The following is a 24,683-nucleotide window of genomic DNA, read 5'->3' as shown; positions in this document are numbered from 1 at the left end:
AAATAGAAATTCTTGCCATTCCCTCCAATTCGCCAAACTCCTGTGTTTTTGACCCAAAGTATGCTGATCTAGAATCTTTTTCATCTACTTCTTTATAGGTGAATTTGTACTCCACCTCCAAGGCCATCCCAAATGTAAATTGTTTTGTAAAGACTTCTGTAATTCCCCCAAGCCATTGGTTACCATCCTCAGGCAAAGAAGATGTTCTCACTGGTGTTATAGCCCTTATATGTGGGGCTGTGATGTGTCTGTCTCTTCTGAAACAGTAAGTCTTTAAAGGGCAGGGTCCATGTCTTATTCACTCTTGTCTGTCTAGTGCTAGCACGGTGTCTAGCAAATACTAAGCCCTCAATAGGAGTTGTTGAGTAAGCAAAGCAAACATTCTTCTATACTCGGTTACAGTCCACCCACTTTTCTGGTAAGAAGGAGCCTTACTGAGACTAATAATCTTCCAAAATATGAGGCTTTATGTCTGAGGACTTGAGTATTGAAAACTTTAGTTTTCCCCATGAAATAAAAGAAATAGCTAACATGATATTTGCTGGGAAAACTGGTTGATGGCACATCTCGCATCCAGTGTCTAAAACTAGCCAAGCCTCAGCTTTGTACAGTCTTTCCTACTTACAAGCTAGCCATTCCAGAGGTCAACCAGATGTCTGTGCAGCAGTCTGTAGGCTTATTTATGTGTCTGACACTTTCTAAAATTGGGCTAAAGATTATTAGCGCAAGAAGCTGTGCCCTGCCAAATGTGTTTCCACAGACTCATGCCAGCCGAAATTTGAAGGCAAATAAACCCTGGTTAAGTACCTCATCAGAGGTGGAAACTGTAATGATCTATATATAAGAGTCCATTGAGCAGAATCTCTGCAGCGGAAACGTGTAGGCGAATGCAATTCTGATTCCTATTAGTCCTACTAGGATGCAAGTCATTTAACAGTCACAAATGACTTAGCCCTAATGCAGTCAACGATCCCAGGGTAAAGCATTTCCATTCCTGTCATTACAGCAGATAAATTAGCCCCTAAAAGGAAGAGAATAGAAATAGCTCCTTAAATGCTTCCTTTAAACAGTTGCTTAAAACACTTACCTTGACTGTCTCCATCATTGGCAGCTGTGTTATTTGCTGATTTTAAAACTGATGATTCGCATTTACATAGTAAGAACTCAGAATTCCTTTACGAATGTTCTCATCAAAACTTAGGCGCCTGCTGTCAAATAAGTACACAGTTAATTGTATTTGGTTCATTTTTCTGGGAAGGATGGTGAGCCATTGAGTGATTTACCTAGAAAATACTGTAATTTAATAACACACAAGATTGAGAAAATGACTGCAAAGTATTGCGGTATATTTTCTTAACAAACATTCCAGAAATTCTTCATTACATTCTAAAATATAAATTGAATATCCTATTTTGAATACTGCCACCACTTTCAATGGTGGACGCTCTTCATCCTTCGGCTTTTTAGAAACAGCCAAAGACATCAGAACTAGGTTTGGCAAATACAGTGGATGGCTGCAATACCCAACGTAGTTTGGGGTCAAAAACAGAAGAGGGATTTCTTTTCATGTACAGCTTCTAATTTAGCTCTTCTGAAAATTTCCACATTTGCAGAAAGGTTTTCACATACAACAGCATTACTGGAAGAGTGTAAACCCAAAAGGTATAGCCTCTCAAAGATGCATATGGCAAATCAATATTTAAATATGTTGTTGTTGTTAGGTGCCGTCGAGTTGGTCCCAACTTGTAGCTACTCTGTGTACTACAGAATTAAATACTGCCTGATCCTGTGCCAGCTTCACAATCATTGTTATGCTCGAGCCCATTGCTGCAGCCACTGTGTCAATCCATCTTGTTGAGGGTCTTCCTCTTTTTTGCTGACTCTCTACTTTACCAAGCTTGTTGTCCTTCTGAGAACATGTCCAAAGTACGTGAGATGAAGCCTTGCTGCTCTTGCTTCTAAGGAGCACCATGGCTGTGCTTCTTCCAAGACAGATTTGCTCATTCTTCTGGCAGTCCAATGTATATGCAATATTCTTCACCAACACCATAATTCAAAAGCATCAATGCTTCTTTGGCCTTGCTTATGTAGGTTTGGGTATATTTTTTCTTAATAGCCATTTGTCTATTAGGCCCCCTCCTTGGCCCACCACCACCAATTATTTTGTCTCAGTTCCTCCTGTATGCATGAAAAGATTACTGACTTTGTTTACCCATGATAATGCTCCATGTTCTGAGGAGACAGTACATTTTGCCTGATTGAGTTAACTAGTTACTTCTTACATTATACTCCAGCATTGCCATCTGTTGTAGACCTAACTAAGGGAATGGGTCAGCCAAGTAGATGTCTATAATGCCAGTCTACATGGAGAACTAAACATTACAACAAAGAAGGTCAGCCCAGGGAGTGGTAGCTGTTTTTACTTGGCTGAAGTTGTGTACAGGTTTGGGGTCAGAGCTTATTGCTCGGTACAAGGAGGAGAATCTGAGTTGCCAGACCCCTTTTCTGTCCTTACCAGAGGCGACATTCAGCCTCTCCTCCAAATAAATGTGAACAAATGATCCAAGATCACAGATTTGAAGGGGCAACAATGCATCAGCCTGCTCAGGATGTTAAATTATTAGCCTGCTTGAGGAGCCCATACATCTTTGTCAGAAGTTGCTCTGATCAAGTGTATTTTAATGGAACCAGGCTCCTGAAGTAATCCAAGAAGAGAAAGAAGAGCAGAAGGCTTAGCAGGAAAGTGGCTCAGGCATTAGTGTAGTGTTCTGATGATAGAAAGTGACCTGTCTCCCTAATCCATGAGAGCTCCTGCCAAGAGTCCATATAATGGATTTAGTTTGTGTTTTTGTCCTGTTGGGGGTAGGGTCTGGGCCAGCAGCTCTTCAGTTTCGTGACACCAGGGTAGTTGCTGTAGGAGTGGAAATTTTTTTCTCTTTCAATAAAATATAAGTTCTTCACCTCAGGCTTCTCACAAAAGCTTATACAGTTATAGCTGAGCTAAGTCATCACTAGACCAGAGGACAGAGAAATCAAACTTTATGTTAGGAAGAGGAACACTGATTGACTCTGGCCAAGGAAGGTATACTACACAGAGAGTCTATCAACATAGGTCTTCACAGGATCCACTACGAATGTGTTATAATTACGTTCTCTGCCCAGTGTCCACACTGTCCTGGTGAACGTCCCCTCCTGCCTCAACCCCTGTTCCTTTCAATGCTTCTTGCTTGTTGCATAAAAGATTCTTTTCTTAGGATGCATTTCTGACCAAGTCTCATTTCTGTAAACTATCAACAGCAGTTGGCTCTTACATATAAACCCCTAGGACGGGTATTTCCCAACTTCATCAACTACACTACCCTTTTCTCTGCATTCCTGCTCAGCTTTGATCTGAACCAGATAAATGCATGTTGGTCCCATCACAGCCACCTTATTCATAGATGAGGTTACCAATAAGATGGTATGGTTTTAGCGTGTCTGGCAAGGGTTGTGGAGTCCTGGTGGCACAGTGGTGAAAAGCTCAGCTGCTAACCAAAAGGGAGGGAGTTCGAATCTACTTGCTGCCCCTTGGAAACCCAAGTTCTCCTCTGTCCCATAGGGTTACTCTGAGTCGGAATTGACTCAATGGCATTGGGCTTTGGTAAGGGTTATAGTCCCCAGATGTTTTTCTCATCCAGTTGGATGCAGCCTGCTATTTCTTTCACATAATCTCTACCTTTACTTTTATATTTTGATGTTGATAAAGGTTTCCCCTTCCCTAAGAGGTATACATTTCAAACTGTGAAGAAATTTTCTGAGAGCAAGATTAGTCAGTCAAGATCCAGGGTATACGAGTGTGCTTAAGGCAAAGAAAGAAGTCACCACTACATACAGGGCACTTGATGTGTGTGTTTGTATTTTCTCAGAGATGCTAAAAAAAAAGCAAACAAAAAAGGCTTTCCAACTTACTCAACAATCCAGGAATGATTAATTTTAGTAAACCAATACATGTAAGCAAGCTTCCAGGGGACAATCTGTGAACCTAGTTGCTAGCTTATTTATATTTAAAGAAAGGAGTTCTTGGACAAGAGACCCAGTGATCAGACATCTCAAAATTTTAAGGATCATGCTACATTTCAAATATTGTCACATTTTCCCCACAAATGCACTTATATCTATAGAACTACATGTCCAATTGCTGATCTTAAAAAATCTGGAAAATGCTCACCCTAGACTTACAATAGTCTTCTTAGGTAAGCTTATCTACTCAGGAAGGCACACCACTTACAGAGGTTTGCCTGGTGATCCTGGAGTCAGAGAAAAACAAATACTCTTTTCTAGAATATGGTCCAACAGAACCATCATTCTTTTCATCTGTTTCCTCTTCTAGATGAAAGTACTATGAACTTTGGTTCGTACGGATTTTTTTTTTTTAAGTCAAATTCCTCTTAAAGTCCCTCACCTTTTTCCAAAGTCAACCTCCAGAAAGTCTTGTGACCAGTCTTATTTTGATGAGAAGCAGCTGCTACTTCCTGATATATTACTAGTTTCACTCTATTTATGATTCACAGTGAATATAGCATTTCACATTCATAAATTCAAGTGTACAAAGACATAATTTTTTAAAACTGTACTTAATATAGTTCATATGTACCCATTTCCACCAAGTAGGTAAAAACTTAATCATGTCCATTTAAAGTAATTAATTCACTTCTGGGTAAAAACTTTGTACCTCTCAATAACTACTGAATTAATCTAGGAGTTTCTCTACTGCCTCTTTTCTGGGAAAATATGTGTCTTAGTCATCTAGTGCTGCTATAACAGAAATACACCAGTGGTTGGCTTTAACAAAGAAAATTAATTTTCTCACAGTACAGTAGGCTAGAAGTCAGAATTCAGGGTGCCAGCTCCAGGGAAAAGCTTTCTCTTTCTGTGAACTCTGGAGGGAGGTCCTTGTGATGCATCAGTCTTCCCTTGGTCTGGGAGCATCTCAGCACAGATACTTCAGGTCCAAAGGACATTCTCTGCTCCCAGCGCTGCTTTCTTGGTGGTATGAGGTCCCGCTGTCTGCTTGCTTCCCTTTCGTTTTTATCTCTCGGGAGATAAAAGGTGGTGCAGGCCACACACGCCCCAGGAAAACTCCATTTACATTGGGATCAGGGATGTGACGTGGGTAAGGGTGTTACAATCCCACCCTAATCCTCTTTAATGTAAAACTACAATCACAGAATGGAGGACAACCACACAATATTGGGAATCATGGCCCAGCCAAAATGATACACACACATTTTTTGGAGGACATAATTTAATCCATGACAATATAGAAGTTCCAAGGTGACTGATTTATTGTCCTGGGATCAGGTGAGGGCTATCTGGCCCACCCTCTGCACTGTGCCCTCTTTGACCACCGCTGTGGTGTAGTTTGTCCCACCTAGTCTTGGCATCTATTTCTGACCCTGCTCTCTCTGCTGCTGTTATCTCAGACCTAGGGCTGGACCCCAGACCACATTCTGCTTCCCTGTCGGCCCAACGCCAAAGCCTCTCAGTCACTTCTCTGCTTCTCTTTGGGACCTGGGGAATTCTTGGCTACCTTTTCCTCACCACACTGGGGTGATCACATCTCTACCCTGCCTGACAAATACTTTCCTCAGCCTCGGTTGGACTTGCGGTTCTTTAAGGCCTGCAGTTTCCCAGGCTACAAACTTCACTTCCAGGACCTTGGAATTCTATCACTTTTTATGCAATTTTTCTCCAACTGCAGACTCATTCTAAGAGGTTCTTATTGCTAGCTGCCATTGAGTTGACCTTGACTCCTGGCAACCCCATGCACAATGGAGCAAAACGTTGCCTAGTCCTGCACCATCCACAAGATCTGCTGCAGATTCGATAATATTCCATAGGGTTTTCATTGGCTGATTTTCAGAAGTAAATTGCCAGGTCTTTCTTCCTAGTCTTAGTCTGGAAGCTCCATTGAAACCTGTTAAGCATCATAGCCAGACAGGTGGTGGCTGCACAGGAGGTTCATTGGCCAGAAACAGAACCCAGGCTTCTCACATGGGAGGTGAGAATTCTACCATTGAACCAGCAGTGCCTCCTCAGTCTAAGATATCAGCCAGTTTTTCTTGCAACCGCTGATTCTTCATGCCTATTCTTTGGATAACTTTTGTCCCTCGGGAGCAGGCACTGACCTCTGGTCATCATGCATGATTTACACTCCATGGTCTTTGGTATAAACATTATGCTATGCCTCTTCCATTAGCTGTCCATGTTTTGGAGCTCCATAAATCTTTTATTTACCAAAAATTCCACCTCATTCTGTAGAAGGGCTAGCATTTAAGGCTATTATTCCTGCTATTTTTAATAACGTCTGATTCGATGTTGAAAATTTAGTAAAAATTTCTTTGTTCCTAGCTGTTTCTAACCTCCCCTGGAGCCAGTGGAGACAGAAGGAGATTTGGTTGCCTTGGGGGCTTCCAATTGGCCAAACTTCCCCTTCTCACTATCATATATTTTCCAAGACTTATCCCCATAAAAGTCATCATGAAGTAGGTAGCCAACTTTCTCATATTTCCTTTTATCTGTATTCCTTGGAACATTTATTACCTTGTCAAGGTCATTTAATTGAAAGATTGTACCCCTATGAAAGATAAAATGCACTGGGCAATTAAGGAGATGCTTTTACTCAGGCTAGTGCAATAGGGAGAAAGCTCATTAATAAGGATTGTCTTAAAGAAGAGGAAGAGGACCTGGGGTTTTATAGAGGCAGATTAACAAGGGGATCATGAGGAAGGATGAGATGGAGGCTATTCTTATCTCAGAATATGTGATGGCAGAGTGGTCCTTTGCAGTCAGCCATTTCCCACAACATAATGGGGTGAGGAATCCTTAAGTATCACTGCTTTTTGGAAGCACAGGGCTCATATAAAATTCAACATTGACAGTCCTCCGGTATTCAAGAAGGATATCATTTATTGCAGAACAACTGAGAAGCAATCGTAAGCCTCCCAAGTGGGGCAAAGCATAGTCTAAAAAATAATTTCTCAAGTACTCTTATTGGCATTGCTCCTGTAAGAAAGTCAGTCGCAAAAGACAAACATTGTATGATCCCACTTATCTGAAATATCTAGAATAGGCAAGTACATAGAGACAAAACACTGAAAATGACTGTGGTAAATATAGTACTGATAATTTTCACAAGTTAAAGACCTGATAAGAGTTTATAACAAGAATATTTCCACTGACAAGGGAATTTGTTTTGGTGGCATGAAAAACAAGGTCATAAAGTCAATCCAAAAAAGCTTTGGATAAAATTAAGTGTAAATATGATGATGAGCACCATTTCAAAAACAGATAGTGGACATCACATTTATAAAAATGGATGAGTATACCTTTATGGAGAAAAAATTTCTGAGCTATAACCCCAATAATCCTGACATAATATACCATGAATGCACCAAGTGTATAGTAAGAATGTACCAAGAATACATGAAGGATATCAAGAGAAGAGATCGAGTAAGCCTGCAGTAGGTGCTAAGCACCTGGATTTTAATAAGACTCCATGGGTAAGTGATGTGAATCCCTACTTGAAAATCACTGGAAAATGCTAGATTCGAATTAAAGAAGTAAGGTTGAGACCAAGTTAAAATTTGTAAAAATAACTAAAATCATGACTGATAACACATACTTTTGTTGTCTAAAATCAGGCATGGCATCACCAATGATAAGTAGAAATACAGAGACAGCAAAGGCATTGGCCAATCTCTAGGAACTGTATAAACAGTATACGATTTCTGGGATATTGGTATTAATAACATCTTACTAATGGAAGGCGTAAGCATTTTTCTGATTGGCAACTCTTCCCATGCAACTCATTAATCCTGTACAAAAAAAAAAAACCTGTTGCCATCAAGCCGATGCTGAATCATAACGACTCTATAAGACAGAATAGAACTTCCTCATAAATTTTCTAAGGAATGGCGAAGGGATTTGAACTCCTGACTTTTTTGTTAGCAGCCGAGCTCTTAACTACCACACCATGAGGGCTCCTCAGTAGTAACATATTAAATACATCTAATTTTTTCTAGTACTTTCTTTTTTTTTTTAATAAGTTGAAAGAACAAATCCTTTGTGATTTTCCGGGTGCCTTCTGGGACACCTCAAGGATGGTTTTAAACACAAAAGATAGCAATTAAGATCTAGATTTTGAGAAAGCAAACTATCAAAAGTTGTCAGGAGATTTGAACACTTGAATAAGATAGAGTCATGTGTGACTTGGAAACAACTTAGCTGGTTATTTAATCAAAGTGACAATACAAGATTTTAAAAGTAAACATAGAAAGTAACATGACTATAAAGAACTGTAGCTTTTCAAAAATGATTCTCTTAAATAATCAAGAACATAATAAAGTCAACATAAAGCACAGGAAATTTTTCTGAATTTCCCATATAGCATATGATTTCTGAAATATTTGTATTAATAACATTTTACCCATAAAATTTTAACTGTTTTGAGGTAGGAAAATACTACACATTTACACAGAGGTAAAGACCTTCCTAAATTATGGACATATAGCTATGCAAACATAGACAGAGAGACCTTATTGTCTTAATTGTAAAATTTAAGCCATGGATCAAGAATTAACAAAGAATAGAAAACTCTGGGTCTGTATCAAAGAGTTGTTCTCTTTTCAAACTAAGCTTGTTGCCATAGAGTTGATTCTTACTCTATGGCACAGAGGAGAGTTGTCCCTAGGGTTTCCAAAGAGCAGCTGGTGGGTTTGAACTGCCCACCTTTTGGTTAGCAGCCGTCGGTCTTAATCACTGTGCCACCAGGGCTCCATTCTCTTCCCAGTGGGTAAGAGTTCTTGATGTGAGCTCAAAATAGACAGATAAATAGAAAAGACTAATGAGTTATGTCATCTGTCATCTCTCATGCAACAGACGTCACCAAATGGCCAGACCATAAGACCAAAAGAAGCTGCTACCAAAAATCAAGCAAGCACTCAAAAAGAATTAAAATCAATCTTTGGTGTGCTACCAAATGGACAAGTTTCCAGAACACAGGAATCTGGAGCGCAGGTTAAGGGGTTGGACTCACAGTTGAGTCCCCAGTAGCCGGTCAGGAATGGAGCACAAAGGGTCCCAAGATGCCTTGTTGCCTGGTTTGGGTAAATGGAGACCTAAAAGCGAGATGCGATCCTATCTGAGTCATGGCACCAAAACTGTGAGGGACATAATGTACTGTACAATTAAAGAGATGATTCAGGCTACTGCAATAGGGAGAACATTCATTAATTAAGGATATCTCAAAGAATAGGAAAAAATCTAGAGTTATATAGGGGCAAGTAAACAAGGGACTCACGGAGCAGGATGAATGGTGAATGCTTTGGGACTCACAAGGGAGCTTTCTTATCTTGGAATAAGTCTGGGCAGGGTTGTCCTTTGTAGTTGGCTACTTTTCAGAACAGTATAAGATAGCAAGATTTCTTAAGCATCTCTGCTTCTGGAGCACAGGGCTCAGACAAAGGTCAATGTTGTCACTCCCTTACCTTCTAGTAGTTGTCATATGGTATGCAGGTGGGAAAGCATAGGTGTGAGGAGGCAAATCTGTATAATTTAGATCAAGTTGTTTTTGTTACATGTTACACTGCCTCCTCAATGAGTATTGTTTACCTATCCCGTCAGTCCCTTAAGACTAGCAATTATATAGTCAGATCCCTTTGTGACTGTGGGGAAGTTTTTTCATTTCTCTCAGCATCTCCTGGTCAGCAAAATTAGAAGGTTGTAAACAGGTACAATGATGTTCTTTGCATCTTTATTTTTAAAAGCAAAAGACTGAAGGCAACTTAAATGTGTATCAATGGTGGATTGCAAAAATGTTTTATATTGTCGCAATGGGATAGAAATATTGCAATTTAAAAATGTCTGTTACATTCATGTACACCATCACACATAGATCATAAATACAGGATAATAAGAAGGCAAAGTAGAGAATGATACCCACAGTGTATCTCTTACATAAATTTAAACTCACACATACAAAAATAATCGTATATATTGTCAGTGCGTATCTATGTAGAATCATGTTTAAAATGGATGAGAGTTGGGCTGGTCAAACCAACGAGCCACCAGCCACATGTGGCTACGGAGCACTTAAAATGTAGCTAATCCGAATTGAGATGTGCTGTTTGAGTGTAAGCTACACGGTAATTTTGAACACTTCGCGTAAAAGAGGATGTAAACTGGCTCATTAACAATTTTTTATATTAATTACTCATTGCAGCTATATTTTGGACATATTTGGCTATATAAAATACGTCATTAAAATCAATTCCACCTGTTTCTTTTTACCTTTTTTAATGTGGTTATTAGACATTTAACATTACACATATGGCTTGTATTGGAGTTCTGGTGGTGCAGTGGTTAAGAGCTTGGCTGCTAATCAAAAGGTTGGCATTTTGAATCCACCAACCACTCCTTGAAAACCCAACTGGGCGGTTCTACTCTATCCCATAGGGTTGCTATGAGTCTATGACTATGAGTTAAAATGAACCCAAAGATAATGGTTTATTTTTTTTAACAGCTTGTATTTCTAGTCTACAGCACTGGACTAGAAATCTACATTCCAAATCTAGCACACTGATTAACCTTAAAAGGAGGGAAAGGAAATAAGCAGTTGGGATAATTTAGAGATGATATATTGAAGAACCCAAAAAAATCTGTTGCGATTTTTTTTTTGCAACAGTCGATTCCAACTCATAGTGGCCCTATAAGACAGAGTAGAAGTGCCCCATAGGGTTTCCAGTGGAGTGCCTGGTAGATTTGAAAAGCTGACTTTGGTTAGCAACCATAGCTCTGAACCACTTAAATTATGCCAGGAGCCCTGGTGGCATAGTGGTTAAGCACTTGGCTGCTAACCAAAAGGTTGGCCATTCCAACCCACCAGCTGCTCCATGGGAGAAAGATGTGGCTGTCTGTTTCCATAAAGATTTACAGCCTTGGAAACCCTATAGGACAATTCTACTCTGTTTTATAGGGCCACTGTGAGTCAGAATTGGCTGGACAAGTTTTAGGTATATCAGTAAGGTTTAGTGTTATAAAAGAAAAATAGGCTAAAAGCAAATATGAAAAAAATGTTGCCAGTTGCTAGTTCTGAAATACAGGAATAGAGATGACTGTTATATTACTCATCATATCTTAAATTTCTCAAAAGGAAAAAAAACAAAAAAAACCCAGTTGGACTAAATAATCTCCGGAAATTTTGTTTCTCTCACTTTCATATTTGAGTAGATAAAATGAGCAGTGCACTACTGCTTATTATAAGCTAGCTAAGCAATCTTAGATCCCAAACAAGCAAACAACAAATCCCAAAACCCAGTGCTGTCGAGTTGATTTCAACTCATAGGGACCCTCTAGACCAGAGCAGAACTGCCCCACTGAGTTTCCAGGGCTGTAATCTTTATGGAAGCAGACTGCTACACCTTTCTTCCACAGAGCGACTGGTGTGTTCCAGCTGTCAACCTTTCAGTTAGCAGTTGAGTGCTTTACTGCGCCACCAGGGCTCCTCTAATCTTAGATCAATTCCCTAATTTCTCTGTGCCTCATTTATCTTTTCTAAAAATAAAAACGAGTGGTTGAACAGAATCCTTAAGCTGTCTCAGCTCTCCAAGACACCTGATCTGTTCCTTATGTATCATTTAGGCTTCATTCAGGTACCCAGTACCGCAAAGGGGTAATAAATTGTTGAGAAAGTCTTGCATGTATCAGAACAGATGTTTCTAGTAGTGGCTATGACATTGACATCTGAAACATGCATGTGACTAGTCTGAATGTTTGTTTTAGAAATTTATTATAATTTTTACTTAATCACCATGAAAATACTGCTTTCTTTTTCATTTTTCTATGAATGAATTTGCCTTTATTCATAAGAAATAACTTGCATCAGAAAAACTTAGTACAGCAACAGACTATTATGCAGAATTCGGTGATTTATGCTTTTACTCTGTGTTATACAGGGCTTGGTGATAATACTTGGGGGTAATTATGGGTACTGGTTCAGGACACCGCTAAAAAGTCTCCCCTTGGTTCCTCATAAAGGCGCTAATAACTATTGGCGGGCGAAGTGTTTTTAAATACATATTGGCTAAAGAATAAAGAATTAAGTAGTATTATTGCCTCTTGCTGCTTTTAAATTAGGTTTCAAAAAAGAAGTAGATTTTCTCCATACTTGTCTTTCCCAAAGCTAGCAATTACAGCCACCTAGATACATTTTTTTTTTTTTTTATCTAAGTGCATGTGAAAGCTGGACAATGAATAAGGAAGACCGAACAAGAGTTGACTCCTTTGAATTGTGGTGTTGGCGAAGAATATTGACTATACCATGGACCGCCAAAAGAACAAACAAATCTTTCTTAGAAGAAGTAAAACCTGAATGCTCCTTAGAAGCAAGGATGGCGAGATTGGGTCTTACATACTTCGGACATGTTGTCAGGAGGGATCAGTCCCTGGAGAAGGACATGTTTGGCAGAGTACAGGGTCAGCGGAAAAGAGGAAGACCCTCAACGAGGTAGACTGACACAGTGGCTGCAACAATGAGCTCAAGCACAACGATTGTAAGGATGGCTCAGGACCCAGCAGTGTTTCGTTCTGTTGTGCATAGAGTCGCTGTGGGTCGGAACCGACTGGAGGGCATCTAACAACAACAACCACCTAAGTGGAACAGAGAAAAAAGTGACTCCTCCTACTTTTGTTGTTCTTTTCTTCTTATATTTCCTAAGTCATCTGTTTCTCCTTTTTGTTTTTTTTTCTTTAGTATTTAATGAGCATTTGGTTTGGTGGTGCTGGGCGACTATTCAAAGACATGCAAATATGAAAGCTAGAGGAGAGTAGAAAACTTAAAAGGCTCACTTAGTAGTAATTTTTATCGAAACTGCGTTCAAAGGAAACTTAAATTAATATTTGGTCTAAAGTACTCATTGCCATTGAGTCTATTGCAACTCACGGCGACCCTATAGGAGAGAGTTTCCAAGGAGCACCAGGTGGTTTTGAACTGCTGACCTTTTAGTTAGTAGCCATTGCACTTAACCACTATGCCACCAGGGTTTCCTGGTTTAAATTAGGACCACTTAAATGGGACAGTCAAAGAAATTGGAAATTTATATGGGTCAGAGACTGTCTGTAGGATTTCTAATTTCCTTGGCCTTGAACGACCTTTCCAGTTTGTATCAGAGAAGTTCTTTTAAAGACTGCACTTGGCATCTTAGCTCTGTACATGTTTTCCAGGTTTATCACTCTCCATCCTTTCTCCCATTCCTTATTTCTTGGCCTTCCTTGCTTGCATTCTATTTTTCAGCCACATTAGTCTATCCATTGTTTCCATGCTTTTTATATTCTTGGCCAACCCAACAGACCTCCCCATTTATCTTCATCCCAAACCCAGATTGACTCACACACACAATCTGAAGCAGCGGAAATCCTCATGAGTTCTCAAAGTCTAGCTCAAATGCCACTCCTCACTTGTGTTGTTGTTCACTGTCATGGGCAGAAGTATTTATTCTTCCTCTGGATTCCTTGGCACACTGTTTTTATCCATAATTTTTTTTTTTTCTGTTTTGTATCATCATCAATGGCTCTGCTTCTTCCGCTATGTTCTAGGTTTCTCCAGTGTTATGATATCTTATTTACTGCTTGGTACTATGTTGGTGATTTGTAAGCGTAGGTGGAATTAAATTTGGTGAAATTAAATTGTGTCTATCTCAGTATAACTGTTGAAAAATACCTATTTCTTTTTCTTCCCTCAGTCAGTTTTTTTCTCCATAAATATCTCTCAGGTCTCTCTCTCTTTTTTTTTTCCCCCCAACTTCTGTTGTCACAAGTAATCATTCATCATTTGGACTTGTCCCTTTGACTCTCCCTGTTAGCCTAGAACATAGCCTTTTTTTTGTCCTATTGTACTTTCTCCTTTCTGAGGGCTTCCAATGATTTAAGCTGGATAAACTTCCTGGGATGCCAGGATACACACCTCCTGATTCTTCCCTGGAAATCCTTCTCCAATCTTCTAAGCTAAAGTGTGCCATCTCAATACTTCGTATGTGCCACTATTATAATATTTATCACACAGTTGTGCAATTATTTGAGTGTTTGTCTTTTTTCATTGACTGTGAACTCTTTGAGGGTAAGAGCTACCCCTTCTATCTTCCTTTAGCTACTTCTAGTACTTTGAGCAATTGCTTGCATGTAGTAGATACTCAAAAATATTTCAATGAATGAATGAGAAAAATATTTCAGTGAATGAATGAGAAAGGGACCTAGGACTGAAAGAAGAAAACAGGACAGAGGTTGCAAGACAATGGTTTCCCATAATTTGTGCTGCTTTAATTTTTTTTTTTTAAGACCCCAGATTTCCTCTTCCCATGTCCTTCCTTGCATCCTACTCCATTTGTTTTGTTGTTAGGTGCCATCGAGTAAGTTCCAACTCATAGCAACCCTATGTAAAATGGAATGACATGCTGCCTGGTCCTGTGCCATCCTCACAACCGTTGCTGTGTTTGAGCCCATCGTTGCAGGCACTGTGTCAATCCACAACTCTATTTAGGTTCATGAATATCAAGAACCTTTCATCTTCAACTAGAACAAATTGTCCTGAAAAATTAAGTGTAACTTCCCTTTTCTTTATGCGTTTGTTTTATTCTTGAGTTTATTTTGCTATTAAAAGATCATTTTCAAAAAAGGGTAAACTCATTACCCACATACAGATAGAAAAGTGAACATGTATAAGAGATTTTATTTAACTCATGAGAGAATTAGACGGAGTTGTAACTGGTCCAAAAGATAATCCAAAGCTGAGACACATTTATAAATACACAATGTTGAAATGAATGTGCAAGTGGAGACAAAACCATTTTTCATTGGGGTTGGGTGGTGGAGTGGGAGGGAAGTCAACTGATTTTTTTTTTTACTGCACAGGACAGAATTGGTAATGGTGGTGTAGTGGTTAAGTGCTATGGCTGCTAATCGAAAGGTCAACAGTTTGAATCCACCAGGCACTCCTTGGAAACTCTATGGGGCAGTTCTACTCTGTCCTATAGGGTCGCTATGAGTTGGAATCTACTCAATGGCAACAGGTAGTGAGAAGAATTGATTTGTGCTCCTATGAGCTGCTTATGGAAACCCTGGTGCCATAGTGGTTAAGTGCTACGGCTGCTAACCAAAGGGTCAGCAGATCGAATCCTCCACGTGCTCCTTGGAAACCCTACGGGGCAGTTCTACTCTGTCCTCTAGGGTTGCTATGAGCCAGAATCGACTTGACAGCACTGGGTTTGGTTTTTGGTTTTTGAGCTGCTTCCTGCTTATAGAGTTGTAAACTGACTCAGAGACAATTAGATAATCAAGAACATGATAAAGTTAACATAAAGGACCACTTTTCTGGTAAGATATGGAATCTATGCTATCTGAGCAGATTGCACCAAAAATAAAGAAAAACCTTTTATTACTTCTTGTTAAGAGGTCTAAAACAAATTTATCATTTTAACAGAAAGTCAAATTCTAGTTTTTTATAAACATGGTATTTGGCAGTAAAGTATTCACAGAAAATTTTTTCTTAGGCACAAACTTATCAAAACTGAGCCAACTTTGATAAAATCATAACACATTTTACTGCTTCTTTTCTGATTCAGGTATTATAAGCCAAGGGAGATAAAATTGTCCTCCTTTCCTGCAAACTATCTACAACTTTTGGTATCTATTCAGATTTTATCTTTTTCTAGCCTCTTCAGGTTCCATACTGTGTAATAACCAGACATCTTAAGACAAAGTTCTATTTTTACCTTGAGAAACAAAAAGTACATTCCACTGTTTTGTCTACATATTCATATTTTGTTGTCATCATCGTTCCCAGCATAGCCTCAAACTCATATTAATTATAACTTTACCAAAGTAACTAACTTGTGTTTCACAAAGGAGACTAGAGATGAGGAGGCAGATAATTGAGAATCATGGGTCATGTACAAGCAATTCCACAGACTCACAAAGCTCGTGAACACATAACAACTTTCTACAGCCACTCACTCCCCTTCTACGCCTTCCTAAAGTGCCAAAACTAAACATGGTCATTAATGTGACCCAGAAATATATACTCCACAGTATATAAAAATAGAAGCAAATGTATATAAACTTAAAATCATGCTTAATAATCAAAGTTTCAAAATGTAGGGATCCATAAAATATTTAGGAAGTTTAATGACTTTCTTCTTGAGAAGAAAACACAACTCTAATAAAAATAAAATGCACTCCGATTCTATGCTGATGAAATTTGGGAAAAGACATATAGTTGCATCTTTTTCTTAAATCCAGGCTATTAAACCAAGATCCAACTTAATTGTGTAAACATGTATTCTTATATATTCTTATATTTATATAAAAATATTTTTGAGCTAGTGATTTTGAAAGAAAGGCTTTTCATCCCTTAAAAATCTAGCACATTTTAAATTTTAGCAGCTCAATTTTCTTATTTTTGTAGATTCTGGAAATATTAGATTTATGTATGCACTTTATAAACCAATGAGAACAGAGTTCTTTTAACTTAAGAGGCATTGTAATCTAATTTATTACATCCTATGGAGGTAGAAAAACATTTCATACTGAACACTAAGGGGTGAAGACCTTTCTGATTTACAGACATACAGAGAGGGAGTTAATAAGTTCAGCCACAGGTCAAAATAAATACAGAAACACAAAAATTCACCGTCTAGATCTCCAAGAGTTGTTCTTGTTCCCAGTGGGCACAAATTTCTTAATTGATTGATACTCACAAACAGACACACAGACAAATAAGACTAACAAATTGGATTCTATGTTGTATCTCATCTCACAGAGAAGATGTCTACCTCATTCATCTGTCAGAGATCACCAAATGGCCACACAATAAAGCCACATTCTCAAACACTGTTGCCACCAATAGTGAATAACTTACCAGCTTTACGTGATCCACAAACTTAGAGAAAAGGGGAAAATAAAACCTATAGAGTCAGCAGATTTAAAGATATTGCCACTTGGAATTCATTCCAGGAGCTTAATTTCAATTAATTAATTCCTGAACTTAACCAGCCCACTTCTCTGCAATGCATTTTATTTGGCTCTGCCAAATGAGTCCACCAAATGAGTGTCTTGGTGCAACATTCATAGCTATTACAGTATAATTTTTAAAAGTGTAAAGTCATGAGTCTCGGGTGAATGTGTAATTAACATAAATAACAAAAATTGAGTTTTTAAGACTGGAGGCACCCCAGAAGACATGATCCCTGGATTCTCTTTTATCCCAGAACTAAAACCATTCCTGAAGCCAACTCTTCAGACAAAGATTAGATGAACTGTAAGACACAAAATGATACTGGTGAAGAGTGTGCTTCTACATGAGACTAAATGGGAAGCTCCTGTGTGGAGGCAAGATGAGAAGGCAGAAGGGGACAGGAGCTGGTTGAATGGACATGGGAAATACAGGGCGGAGAGGAGGAGTGTGCTGTCACGTTATAAGGAGAGCAACTAGGGTCACATAACAACGTGTGTATAAATTTTTATATGAGAAACTGACACGAATTGTAAACTTTTAAAGCACAACAAAATATTTGAGTTTTCCTATAATTAGTAAAGGAAATAGTAACATATTAAAAATGGTCCAGAGGATATAGGCAACCTAGGTACCTATAGGCAATTTAACAACAACAAAAAAATAAGTTAGGAAAATATTGCTGGGTAAGTTTTAAAAAATATTAATTTCAACAGGGTCAAAAACTATAGTCTTTGGCATTATCCATTCCACTAGACAGAAATTATTCATATCTCTACTGGACAAAAGTTTACAAGTTAACCTCTGACCTTTCCGGACTGAAAATCGTCCTCTCAATAAACGTCAAGTGTAATACTTCATTGAAAAAGATTACCTAATTATCTCTTTTGCCTATTTCCAAGTTTCAGGTATTTTTTTTTTTTTTTGACAGAAAAAGATGAGTCTAAAAGCTTGAGTAGCATTCAACAGGTAAAGAATGATAAGGGACGGGTAGTAACTAGAGTTAAAAGAAATACAGCAGATCAAAAGTGCAGAACTTATTAATGCACAGAGCAGTTGGAAGGTCCAGTTTGCCGTAACAGGAAAGTTAAGCTGGAAGGTTTTTTCTGTTTTTGTTTGTTTGTTTTTGCATTTAAGGTTTTGAATGCTAAGCAAAGTATTTTATACTTAGGTGTTATGAAATAGAAATCCGAAATTTTTTTTTTTCTCATTTTAATTCTATGGGTAATGGGTGAAATGTGTGCAACAATTTTTTCTTTCTTTTAGTGATTTGCAGTTTGGTAGTGCAAATATTTGGGATATATCATTATCACATTGTGTACACTTCTTCATGAGTACAACTACATTGAACATGACTCATGATTTTGAGCTAGTTTAATTTAACTAAAAATACAATCTGGCAAAGGACGGTCAACCATAGTGCCTAATTGCATTTCAGATTTTAAAAATTTACCAAAGCAAAGTTTTAAATATGTATTCAATTCTGCTTGCTGACATTTTTTTCCTCATTTAACTTTATTCGCTTGTAGCCAAATTGGATGTATTAAATTTCTTTGCAAATTGACTTTTTTAAAAAAACTTTTTATTATGGAATATTTCAAACACATATAAAAATAGGATAGTATAATGAAACCATGTACCCAACTAAGTTTTAAAAATTGCCACTCATGCCAATTTTCTTTCCTCTAAACCCTCATCCACTTCCCCTTTCCTCTTCATTACTTTGAAGCAAATCTCAGATATAATATTTCACTTGTAAATACCTCAGTGTTTACACCAAAAAATAACTCAAAAATTAAAAGAAACAGCATAATACCATTACTGTTTCCTGTTTTTCTGCAATATTTACCAGAATTCTTTTGTAACATTAAGTACCCAGGTAGCCTTCTAATTTCCACAGTTGGCCTATAACTATATTTTATAGATAATTTGTTTGAATCAGAATTTAAACCAGGTTCAGACATTGAATTGGTTGCTATATCTAAGTCTCTTTGAATCTACTGATTTGTCTTTTTTTTTTTTTAATTTTCCTTTTTTATTGATCAACCTGGGTCATTGATCCTTTAAATATTTTCATATTCTGAATCTTGCTGATTGCATCACCAGGATTTTGTTTAATTTGGTTCTCTCACCCCTATATTTTCTTTAAACTTGTTAGATCTAGATATTTGATTAGATTCAGTTTTGATTTTTTGGGAAAAATTCTTCATAAGTACGGTTGCATACTTCCATCTCTCTCTTTTTTTAATACTTTATTTTTTAGAGCACATTTAGATTTACAGAAAAATTGCACAAAAAGTGCACAGAATTTCCATATATCCCTCTCCCCCTGCACACAATTTCTCCTATTATTAACGTCCTGCAGTAATGTGCTACATTTGTTATAATTGATGAACCAATATTTATACATTATTATCAACTACATTCCATAGTTTAGGTTGACTGTTTGTGTTGTGTAGTTGTATGGGTGTTGACAAGTACATGTCTTGTGTTCGCCATTACGGTATGATGCAGAAGAGTATCATTCCCTTAAAATTCACCTATTCATCCCACTCTCGCTTCCCCTTGCACCCTTGGCAATCTCTGGTCTTTTTACCATCTCTATAGTTTTGTATAGTTTTACCTTTTCCAGAATGTCATATATTTGGAATCATAAAGTATGTAGCTTTTTAGACTGGCCTCTTTCATTTAGCAATATGCATTTAAGTTTCTTCCATGTGTTTTCATGGCTTGATACCTCATTCTTTTTATCACTGAATAGTACTCCATTGTATGATGTACCACAGTTTATCCATTCATCTATTGAAGGACACCTTGGTTTTTTCCAATTTTTGGCAGTTATGAGTAAAGCTGCTATAAACATTCCTGGGCAGGTTTCTGTATGGACATAAGTTTTCAACTCATTTGGGTAAATGCCAAGGAGTTCGTTTGCTGGATTGAGTGGTAAACCTCTATTTAGCTTTCTGAGGAACTGGCCACCTGTCTTCTAAAATATCTGAACCATTTTGCATTCCCACCAGCAATGAATGAGAGTTCCTATTGATTCATTTCCTGGTCAGCGTCTGGTGTTGTTAGTGTTTTGGATTTTAGCCATTGCAATAGGTGTATAACACTATCTCATTGTTTTAATTTGAAATTCCCTAATGACAGATGACGTTGATAATCATTTCATATGTTTATTTGCTACCTGTCTCTCTTTTTCATGATGCTAAAATTGATCAGTGGGCTCAGGTGTTGTCAGTCTGAAACTTTCATTAAGCTAGTCCATTTTAGCTCTTTACCTGATGATTTTAGCACCCATGGATGATCGATGCCTAAATCCATTATCTCATTAAAAATTGCAAAGTGGTGATATTCTATTATATATTTGTGAATTATTAGTTGGAATACATCTATGAGCAAGGAGGTGCCATAATCAAAGTTGTATTTTAGGAGAATAAATCTGTTATTGTAATGAAGAATCAGTAGGAAAGGGAGATACAAGGGATAGAGACATAACTCAGAATTTCCATGAGTCTTCTCTGTGAGGAAACCCTGGTGGCATAGTGGTTAAGAGCTATGGCTGCTAACCAAAAAGTCAGCAGTTCAAATCCACCAGGTGCTCCTTGGAAACTCTATGGGGCAGTTCTACTCTGTCCTATAGCGTTGCTATGAGTCGGAATTGACTCTACAGCAATGGGTTTGGTTTTTTTTTTTTTGGCTTCTCTGTGAGATGTAGTGAGTGACCAGAAAAAAAAGGTAGCACCAGTGGTAATAAGGAGTCCTTGGGTGGTGCACATGGTTAATGTGCTTGGTTGCCAACTAAAAGGTTGGAGGTGTGAGTCCGCCCAGAGCCACCTAAGTAGAAAGGCCTGTGATCTACTTCCAAAGCATCAGCCGTTAAAAACCCTACGCAGCACAGATCTACTTTGACGTACATTGAGTCACCATGAGTCCGAATCAAATTAAGGGCAACTGTTTTTGTGTTTTGTTTTGTTTCTTTTAATGACAATAAAAAGGAGGAGACTGACAAAAAAAAATCTACATGGTACTGGAGCTTACAATTGCTTGGCTGTCATATGAGCAGGGGATCAAAGAACCTGGTGTCTGGAAAAATGTTGGTGCCGCTAACAGTAACAGAGAAGGCTAGTAGTTTGGAGGAGGGGAGAGATGGTGAATATTGTTGTGTCTGTTTTCATCTCTTTGTTAACAGAGGCATTCTCTCTCTGCCGCATTTTCTATTGCTTTGAGGACTCTGATTTTTAAGAGCTTCACAGCGATTTCTGTCAATACCCTCAGGGATCTCCTTCATGATCTAATATTTCTCGCCATCTGGAAGTGGAAAGATTTTCTTGACATCTACTCAGAAATTTATTCTCTAGTTTTTCCTCTGTGAGCTCAAACACAATCATTTCAAGGGTTTATTGCTAGGCATTTTGATTTTCTTAAATTTGTGGGACCACTGTGATGACTCAGCTAATTTGGAATCCAGAAGGTTGTCTGAGGATCTTTTAAATGTACAAACAAAGGCATTTTATTCCATGCCATTGCCCCTACTTAACCTTTTTTTTTTCCTACCCCCGTAAAAGATTCTTCTCCCTCCTGTGTTCTTCAATTACCAAACTGTCACTTTCCATGCCTGTCCTCTTGCTTAAGTAACCTTTGTGGACAGTGTTCAGCTCTGTGGATCTCTGCCCATAAATCACTCTCCCACTTTCTAACTATATATGTTCCTCTTATTTTAACCCCCTTGAGTTAATCTATATTGTGCTGACATTAATGTGCTCGGGCTTGAATTTAGATTTCTGAAGCAACTTTATCAAAGATACTTAAAAAGTGATTTTTCCTCAGAGAACATCTAGCTCAACTGGCATCGCATAGCTTATAAAGAAAGTGTTCTACATTCTACTTTGGTGAGTAGTGTCTGGGGTCTTAAAAGCTTGTGAGTGGTCATTAAGATACTCCACCAGTCTCACGCCCTCTGGAGAAAGGAAGAATGAGGAAAACCAAAGACACAAGGGAAAGATTAGTCCAAAGGACTAAAGGACCACAAGTACCACAGCTTCCATCTGATTCAGTCCAGCGCAACTAGATGGTGCCCAGCTACCACCACCAACTGCTCTGACAGGGATCACAATAAGAGGGTTTCAGGCAGAGCTGGAGGAAAATGTAGAGCAAAATTCTAACTCACCAAAAAAAAAAAAAAAAAACAGATTTACTGGCCTGACAGAGACTGAAGAAACACCAAAAGTATGGCCCCTGGAAACCCTTACAGCTCAGTAACGAAGTCACTCCTGAGGTTCACCCTTCAGCCAAAGATGAGACAGGCCCATAAAGTAAAACATGACCAAATGGGCACACCAGCCCAGGGACAAGAAGGCAGGAGGAGACAGGAAAGCTGGTAATCACGAACCCAAGGTCGCGAAGGGGAGAGTGTTGACATGTCATGGGGTTGGCAACCAATGTCACAAAACAATGTGTATTAATTGTTTAATGAGAAACTAGTTTGCTCTTCTGTACTTCACCTAAAGTACAAAAAAAAAAAAAAAAAAAGATTTTTTTCTCTTGATTCCAGTTGGTCCCCACTCCATTGCCCTCCATTTTGTTGCTTGCTGATCCATTAATTCCTTAATGTTTATTGGTGCTCTACTCTGGGATTGGGAAAGTTACATTTAACCTAAGAGGACAGCAGCCAGAAGTGAGGAAATATTTTAATTCTGTTTTATTCTGGTTGTACGATTGCTTCATTGAGCCGTTAAGTTCAGAGAATTTTTATTCCAATTGTATCACAGCATAAAGACTAGATCGATTTCTTTAACACTTTCTAGAAATAGAATTTTTAAAGTAAAACATTGAAAAACAAATACACTGGGGGAGTGGATATCTAAAATAATCCTATGTAGAGACTTTCTTGAAAAGTAAAGGAGCCCTTTTTAACAAAGAATGACAACTCCTTAATTATTCTGTCAAATTTTTGTATATTGAATTTTATTTAAATATGGGGGGCATCTGGGGGACACTCCTGATTTCATTTCCAATATAGTAAAAGAAAATCTGACCACAGAGCAGAGTCAATGATATCCAGTTATTCCAACCAGTGGGATTTTTCAGAATAAAGGCCAAAGAGTAAGATGAATTGGTCGCTTACCTTCCCTGAACCATGTCTGCTTCTGAGAAGGAAAGGTGCCAATAGTGTGGTGGTTGTGGGTATGTTTTAGTACAGGCGGTGCAGGCATCCTCTCCTCCAGGCCTCACCACTAGCTGAGAGAAGCAGTCACTGGGAAAGAAAGTGTTTGCCTCAGAAGATAGTACAGGGCTCTGAAGTGGTTGAGGGCTTATGTAATGTATTTGATGCCTTTTCAAGATGTGGAGAAGCAGACAGTATATCATAATATCTACCCTCTTTGACGGAGTCTATAAATAAACTGAGTGGCCTCTGAAAGAAGGTGGTAAACTCCTCCTGCCCTAGCTCTGTAAAAGAAGCCAGACCATCTGTAAATATTTTCCAGAGGGAAGCCCAGCCCATAGAACATCAGTGGGCTAGCTGGCCCTAGATGATTTCTTTACAGACAAGTGAGCATGTGAGAAGGGCAGATCGTGGAACAAAAACTGAGTGAGGCCGTCTGCATCCCAGGCCTAATAAAGCCACCACAGATAGGGGAGGGCTGATTTGGGTGCCAATCTACCATCCAACACCCTGGGTGTTTAGATTTAGTAGCCTTGCTGATGTGTGGCTGAGTCCATTTTAGTTGGTGAGCTGTTAATATTTTGAATATCACCCTGAAGAAGCAGGGTTTGCAAAACTGAAAAAAAAAAAGCATTCTTGAAGTTAGAGTAACTCCCTGAACTATATTCAGTTCTGCTCGTTCAAAAAGATATTTGAGAGTTATTAAATGAGAGTTCAGAACTTCCACCTGATAGTGTATTTATGTATAAATATAGTTCTCCATTTATCCAAGCCCTGCAGATTTAAAGAGTGACCCAGTTAATGAAAAGCAGTTATTTGGTTGGTTGACAATTCATTTTTCGACCTGGTATGTCTTAATGAATTGCAAACACAAAGAACAAGGGTATTCTTTCTGAAATGTGTGCTTGGTGGCTTTTTTTTTTTCTTGCTCAGTCCAAGGTCTATACCGGGCCATATCTGGGATGGGGAGCATCAAGCTTTGAGTGATACACGCAACCCTCTCCCACACCACATTTAAAACACAGTGAAATCTCGTTAAAATGAACATCCAGGCATCCTAAAGGGAAAATAAATATTGACAAGACAACATGCATCATCAAGGTGGGTGTGGAAGATTAGGTAAGTTGTGAGCAGGCAGCTCCATCTAGTTGGGAATGGAGGCGGTAAAGGAAACAGAGAATGTGGTGGGGCCATCTTTGCCCCATCTGTTGTCCTACATGTCACTTCAGATCTCCACCTGAGAGTCCCACAAAAGACAGGTGTTTCTTTGATTTGCCATTGAAGCACCATGCTAATAATGTCTCTAAACTCCTGTTCTGTGTGTGAGAAACCTCCAATAGCCCAACATTTATCTTAAAATCTACTTTCCAACACAATCGCTAATAGATAATTCTTGATTTTACCTCTTATCCCACTTGATTTCTCTGAGATGACAAGCCCTAGAGGGTCTAGTCCGAAGCTCTCCCAGAATTCTGT

This window comes from Elephas maximus, chromosome 22, assembly GCF_024166365.1.
Source record: "Elephas maximus indicus isolate mEleMax1 chromosome 22, mEleMax1 primary haplotype, whole genome shotgun sequence".
Lineage (NCBI taxonomy): Eukaryota > Metazoa > Chordata > Mammalia > Proboscidea > Elephantidae > Elephas > Elephas maximus.
The sequence above is the reverse complement of the archived record's forward strand: the minus strand, read 5'-3'. Positions refer to the sequence as shown.